General features: G+C 33.8%; 1 non-coding gene across 1 annotated transcript; it reads left to right on the top strand.

Annotated features, from left to right (window-relative positions):
- The first annotated feature begins 6816 nt into the window (after window positions 1–6816).
- On the top strand, window positions 6817–6922 carry LOC128032687 (small nucleolar RNA R71). Its single transcript, XR_008188954.1, has one exon. It is a non-coding gene; the product is annotated as a small nucleolar RNA R71 (small nucleolar RNA).
- The last annotated feature ends 542 nt before the right edge of the window (window positions 6923–7464 follow it).

Genomic DNA, 7464 nt, shown 5'->3' with positions numbered 1-7464 from the left:
TAAGCTCAGTCCAATACAAAGGTGTTCTACACTTGCGTCCATATAATGCTTCATACGGTGCCATTCGTATACTCAATTGATAACTATTGTTGTAAGAAAATTCAACCAATGGTAGATATTTCTCCCAACTGCCTTCAAATTCTAAGACACAACATCGGAGCATGTCTTTAAGAACTTGAATTACTCTTTCAGATTGTCAGTCAGTTTGAGGATGAAATGCAGTACTAAAGTTCAATTTTGTGCCCAAGGCTTCTTGCAACTCTTTCAAAAACCTCGAAGTGAACCTCGGATCTCTATCCGAAATAATGGACTTAGGCACCCCGTGCAACCTCATAATTTCAGCATCATATAACTCCACCAACTTGTCAAGTGAGTAATCAATACGTACTGGTATAAAATGGGCTGATTTTGTCAATCTATCAATGATTACCCAAATAGCATCTTTCTTTTTAGTAGTCAGAGGCAAATCCATCACAAATTCCATCGTGATTTTGTCCCATTTCCACTCAAGAATCAGTACTAGTTAAAGTAAACCCGGAGGTACTTGATGCTCAGCTTTCACTTGTTGGCAAACTAAACACTTTGATATAAATTTCGAAATATCCTTTTTCATGCCCGGCCACAAATACGATTTCTTCTAATCATTATACATTTTCGTACTACCTGGATGAACTGATAAATCACTACTGTGTACCTCATGTAAAATTGTCCGGATCAACTCATCATTTCTCGGTACACATATCCTATCCCGGAACATCAGATAATCATCTGATCTAATTCAAAAATCTGAGTCCCCATCTGATTCACACTGAAATCTCTTGGCTTGTATTCACCATCATTCTTTTGAGCTTCACAAATTTGTTGCAAAAATAACAGTCTAGCTTTCAACTCAGCCAAAATTGAACCATCCTCAAACATAGCTAAACTCGCATTCATAGTTCTCAAATTAAACAAAGATTTTCTGCTCAAAGCATCAGCAACTACATTCGCTTTTCCGGAGTGATAATCAATCACTAACTCATAGTCTTTTATCAATTCGAGCCATCTTCGTTGCCGCAAATTCAAATCCTTTTGATCCATCAGATACTTCAAACTTTTATGATCAGTAAAGATTCGGCATTTCTCACCATACAAATAATAACGCCAAATTTTCAAAGCAAAGACGATAGCAGCTAATTCCAAGTCGTGCGTGGGATAATTCTTCTCGTGTGGTTTCAGCTATCTCGAAGCATAATCTATTACTCTGCCCTCTTGTATTAGTACACACCTAGACCATTCAACGATGCATCACTGTAAATTATAAACTCTTTCCCTGTTTCAGGTTGCACCAACACTGACGCCTCAGTTAATAATGCCTTCAATTTCTCAAAACTTTGTTGACATTTATCAGTGCATTCGAGCTTGACATTCTTCTGCAATAATTTAGTCATAGGAGAAGCAATCATGGAAAATCCTTTAACAAAATGTCTATAATATCCAGCCAGGCCCAGAAAACTTCTAACCTCAGATACACTCTTTGGCAGTTCCCAATTAACAATTGCCGAAATTTTACTCGGATCAACCCGAATACCATCACTTGAAACTATGTGTCCCAAGAATCCGACTTCATGAAGCCAAAGCTCACTTTTACTAAATTTAGCAAACAATTTCTTCTCTCTCAAAATTTGCAACACAGTTCTCAAATGTTCGGCGTGCTCGAATTTATCTATGGAATAGATCAAAATATCATCTATAAACACCACCACGAACTTATCCAAATAAGGTCGAAAAATTCGGTTCATTAAATCCATAAAAATAGTCGAAGCATTAGTTAAACCGAAAGGCATCACAAGAAATTCATAATGTCTATACCTCGTTCTGAAAGCAGTTTTTGGCACATCTGACTCTTTAACTCTCAGCTAATAGTAGCAAAATCTCAGATCGATCTTTGAAAACACTGCCCCTTTTAATTGGTCGAACAAATCATCAATTTTCGGCAACGAGTACTTATTCTTTACAGTCACTTTGTTGAGTTAATGATAATCAATACAAAGTCTCATAGAACCGTCTTTCTTTTTCACAAATAACACAGGAGCACCCCAGGGAGAAAAACTTGGTCTCACAAATCCCTTATCTATCAACTCTTGCAACTGAGATTTTAATTCTTTTAATTCAGTTGGAGCCATTCTATACGGAGCAATGGAAATCGGTGCAGTCCCAGGTAACAGATCATTAGCAAATTCAACTTCTCTAATCGGAGGTAACCCAGGCAATTCCTGTGGAAATACATCCGAAACTCATGGATCTACTGCAGATCGATTCAAGCTTGGACTCCGATACCTTAGTATTTATCACAAAAGCAAGATAAGCTTCACACCCTTTTCTCATGTATTTTTGAGCCGACATATGCGAAATCACCGTAGGCAATTTACTTGATTCATCTATTTCAACGCGAAGAATTTCACCATTTTCACACTTCAATTCAAGGATTTTTTGTCTACAATTTACCTTGGCATCATGCAACAGCAACCAATCCATCCCCAGAATAACATCAAACTCATCAAATGGTAACAACATCAGATTAGCCGGGAAACAATGACCTTGAATCCTCAAAGGACAATTCTTACTAACCTTATCGACTAACACATATTTGCCTAAAGGATTTGACACTTTAACTACAAATTCAGTATTTTCAACAGGCAAATTCTTATTAGATACTAAATTCAAACAGACATAAGAATGAGTAGACCCGGGATCAATCAATGCAATAACTTCAGTATCATAGAGAGAGAATGTACCAGTAATCACATTAGGACAAAATTCAAATGATGTTCCCACTTATTTCGTTTGAAAATAGACTCAATAAATAATTTAAGAATGTAAATTACAAAACATAATTATTTTTGTAAAATATTTAGTGATTTTCAAATTCGTAATGTAAGATTTCGAAATCATTCAGACCTTATCTCACTAAAATTCTAATAGCTCAGAATATATAACTTCTTTGGCCATTCTTTCTCTTTTATGTAAAAGTAGGCTCATTAAGATTTAATTCCATGTCTTATTCAACCACTCACTCAATTCACATAGCACTATAACCATCACTGTCACTGTCCAAATCTTTTCAATTCCAACATCTCTCATTCACATAGCACTATAACCATTTATTTTATAACACAATACAAAACTTCATCACTTCAGTTACTCTTTTACAACTTATCACATTTCAATCACATACCCATATCTCGTTGAACCTGTCAGTATAACAACAAATATTTGGGTGTTTTCACATAGTACTACCAATGTTATTATTATCATATAGTGTTGTCGAGAACCACACTTGAAACAAGCTTGGCTAATTAACCAACATTCACCAGGATGTTCCTCATGGGCCGCTTTCGTGTATCTCGTTTACAGTCTAGTTTACTAGGCTTCACACAACCCACACTTACTACTGAAGTAGCTTGTGCTTCGGGACTCGAATATAATTTTCCTCGGTCTCGATGTGGATATCCAGTTGAAGTAGTCACTCGAGGATTCATCTCTTTAGACTTCTTTGACTGAGTTTGAAATGATTTACTCATGGGCCGCTTTTGTGTATCTCGAGCCTCCATCATAGCTTTTCTCTTTTTTTTATTCAATTCTTTAGCCTTACAAGCTCGATCAACCAATACCATAAATTTATATATATATACCGCATTACATTAAGTTATCTATACATGCCATATTTCAAAAGTATTGGTTGCAAAATACCCAAAAGATGACGATGATAGTGTGGATGATGTTCTAACTTCGTCCAATTTTCGAGCTGATTGATGTCACTATAAAACAAGGGAAAATAAAGAATAGTAAGCATATAGCTTAGTAAGTATGTATGTAATTGATAAATAAATTTTTAGCATGATACCATAGATAATATAATTTTATCACACATAAATCAATTATTTATTCAATTCCAAGCAAACTATTTTTAAAGGTCACAATCACTAAATTATTTCTATCCAAGCTACGAAACTCCAAATTAAGATCCGTGAATTTTCCTAAAATTAGACTCATATAACTTCTTACCATAAAATTTTCAAAATTTTGGTTCACCAAATTAGTATAATTTATTCTCTAAAATTTTCCCTATTTCATTGCTTGACATTTCTAATCTCTCTTGACTAAAAGTTAGTTATCTCTTTGTACAAAATTCAAATGATGTTCCCACTTATTTCGTTTGAAAATAGACTCAATAAATAATTTAAGAATGTAAATTACAAAACATAATTATTTTTGTAAAATATTTAGTGCTTTTTCAACTTCAGAACAGAGGATTTCGAAATCATTCAGACCTTGTCTCACTAAAATTCTAATAGCTCAGAATATATAACTTCTTTGGCCATTCTTTCTCTTTTATGTAAAAGTAGGCTCATTAAGATTTAATTCCATGTCTTATTCAACCACTCACTCAATTCACATAGCACTATAACCATCACTGTCACTGTCCAAATCTTTTCAATTCCAACATCTTTCATTCACATAGCACTATAACCATTTATTTTATAACACAATACAATAGTTCATCACTTCAGTTACTCTTTTACAACTTATCAAATTTCAATCACATACCCATATCTCGTTGAACATGTCAGTATAACAACAAATATTTGGGTGTTTTCACATAGTACTACCAATGTTATTATTATCATTCGATACACGTAGTAGCCTTCACATAGTACTACACACGTGATCAAGTTTTACGGTCCACATAGTAGCCTCCATATAGTACTACACACGTGACCAAAGCTTTTCGGTACACATAGTAGCCTTCACTTAGTACTACACATGTGACCATTATTTATCGATACACGTAGTAGCCTTCCCATAGTACTACACACGTGTTCAGCGATACTATATTCAAATCTTTATCATTCCGACAGTTCCACAAAGATTCTTACTTCCCAATAATTTACAATTTCTCCATAACACATCATAATATCAATCTATCCACTCAACTCCATAACAAATTTAATAATTGATTTGAATCACTTCAACCATTACTTGCGCTTGGTATATCCACAAACCAAGTCGATTTTAAACAAATCAACTATCAATTTCAAATTTCTAACTTTTATATAACTATTTCATATTCAACCCTTTCACATATATTGTAACAAAATATAACAAAAATAATTATAACAATGTATTAATTACATACAACTTATCTCGATACAAAATGCGAGATTTTGCAATTTAATCCCTAATCTTCTCTTTTCCTCGATTATGTTGACTTATCATCTTTCATGATCTATAACAGCAAATTCAGCTTGTTTAACATTCAAATTTATTAAAACAAGCTTCGATTCAATTTTTAAAAATTACGATTTTATCCCTAAACTTCGCATAATTACATTTTTGCCTCAAAGTTAGGAAATTAAATTTTATTCTTTATTCTTATGTTTTGTCACATGACTTTTTCCTCTTATAGAAACATCCAATTCTCACTCTAACTATTACTTATGAGCTTTAGGTATTTTTACCGATTATGTTACTTTAATCAGTTTCACTTAAACTGGACTAGCAAAAATTATTTAACATAATTTTTAACTTCATATTCTTCCATAAAACATCAAAATACACAAATTTCATAAATGGGTAATTTTTCAAATTTCAACCCTAGTTTGAATTAACAGTAAAAATAGATAAACCGAGCTACGGGAATCTCAAAAATGCAAAGAACATTAAAAATGGGGCTAGGATGCACTTACTATGAGCTTGAAAAAGAAAAGAAACCCTAGCTATGGTGTCTTATAAAATTCGGCAGCAACTATGGAGAAGATGGGCATATTTTACCATCTTTTTCCCATTTAATTCTATTTATTTACCAAATGACTAAAATGCCCTTTCTTAAAAAAATCCTATTTCACTTATTTCATGCCCATTTTTGTCCATCATTAACTAATGGTCTAATTACCACATAAGGACCCCTAATTTATGAATCCATAACAATTAAATACCTTTAACATATAAAACTCAACTTTTGAACTTTTTACAATTTAGTCCTTTTGAATAAATTGAGTGCTCAAACGTCAAAATTTTCAAACGAAATTTTTATGAAAACTTTCCATGAAATCATAGACCATAAAAATATAATAATAATATTTTTTCTACTCGGATTTGTCGTCCCAAAACCACTGTTCCGACTAAGCCCTAAATCGAGTTGTTACAGTTTTTCACAGTATACGCCTTCAACAAGTCCTCCAAACTATTCAATGATTTAGCTTGGGGTGGTTTTGGGTCTTTTTGGTTAAAATCTTAGGTTTGGTTGGGTCTATGCTGCATTTGATTGTTGTTCGATCCATTTCTTTAGTACTCCAAGAAAAATTCAAGTGGTTCTAGCAAGAAGGATTGTAGAAGTTGGACTACGGTCCTTGTCCACTTCTATTTTCATACTGGTTCCTTACGTAACAAACTGATTTGGGATTTTAAGGGCAATTCTCGAAAGAATGACTATCCCCACAATATACACAAAAAACTACTTCATACTGACTTGGTGATTGAGGTGCAAAGTTATTCAAACCATTAGTGGTAAACTATTTTAACATAGAGGAAATAGAATATACTTGAGCAGAGAGTGAAGTCAGTGCGTCCATTTCATGCACTTTGACTACAATTCTTCCTAAAACTACTCGATTCGTCGACCATTAGTAATTGTTGCTTGCGATCCTCTTGATGATCTCGTAAGCCTTACTATAAGACTTAGATAAAATTGTACTACTCACATAAGCATCTACCATTAATCTTGTATGTGCGTTGAGACCCTTATAAAACATCTCCAACTGGATACAATGAGGAAACCCATGATGAGGACACTTACAAAGTAATTCTTTCAATATTTCCCATGCCTCATATAAAGATTCGATATCCAATTGTTGGAAAGTCGTTATCTCATTATAAAACTTTGCATTCTTACTTGGTGGAAAATATTTTACCAAAAATATTTCTGCTAATTCTTGCCAAGTAAATATTAAACTTGGTGGCAATGAATTCAGCCATGCTCGTGCTCGATCTTGTAACAAGTACGAAAATAGTTTTAACTTCAGTGCATCTTCAGTCACACTAGCTAAATTAAATGAATCACTCACCTCCATGAGTAATCAAAGGTGTAAGTGTGGATCTTCTGTGGGCATACCACTAATTTGGCCCACTGTTTGGAGGATTATAAACATCACTTGTTTCAATTTGAATTGGGGTGCCTCAATATTTGACCTTCTAATTCCCAGATTTAACTCATTAAAGAGTGGCACAACGTATTGTCTGATGGCACAATCCCTATCATCAACAATAAGGATTAGGTTGTGCAGTTGATTGACTCCATTACCTTGTTCATCATTTTATTTGCAAGGTTCATCTAGACTTGTCTTTGAGCAGATCTCTCACGTCTTCTTTGTCTAAAAGTCCACTGGATTTCAGGGTCAATGGGTAATAGATCAATGATTCGAT

Source organism: Gossypium raimondii, chromosome 1 (genome assembly GCF_025698545.1).
Source record: "Gossypium raimondii isolate GPD5lz chromosome 1, ASM2569854v1, whole genome shotgun sequence".
Classification (NCBI taxonomy): domain Eukaryota; kingdom Viridiplantae; phylum Streptophyta; class Magnoliopsida; order Malvales; family Malvaceae; genus Gossypium; species Gossypium raimondii.
The sequence above is the reverse complement of the archived record's forward strand: the minus strand, read 5'-3'. Positions and strand labels throughout refer to the sequence as shown.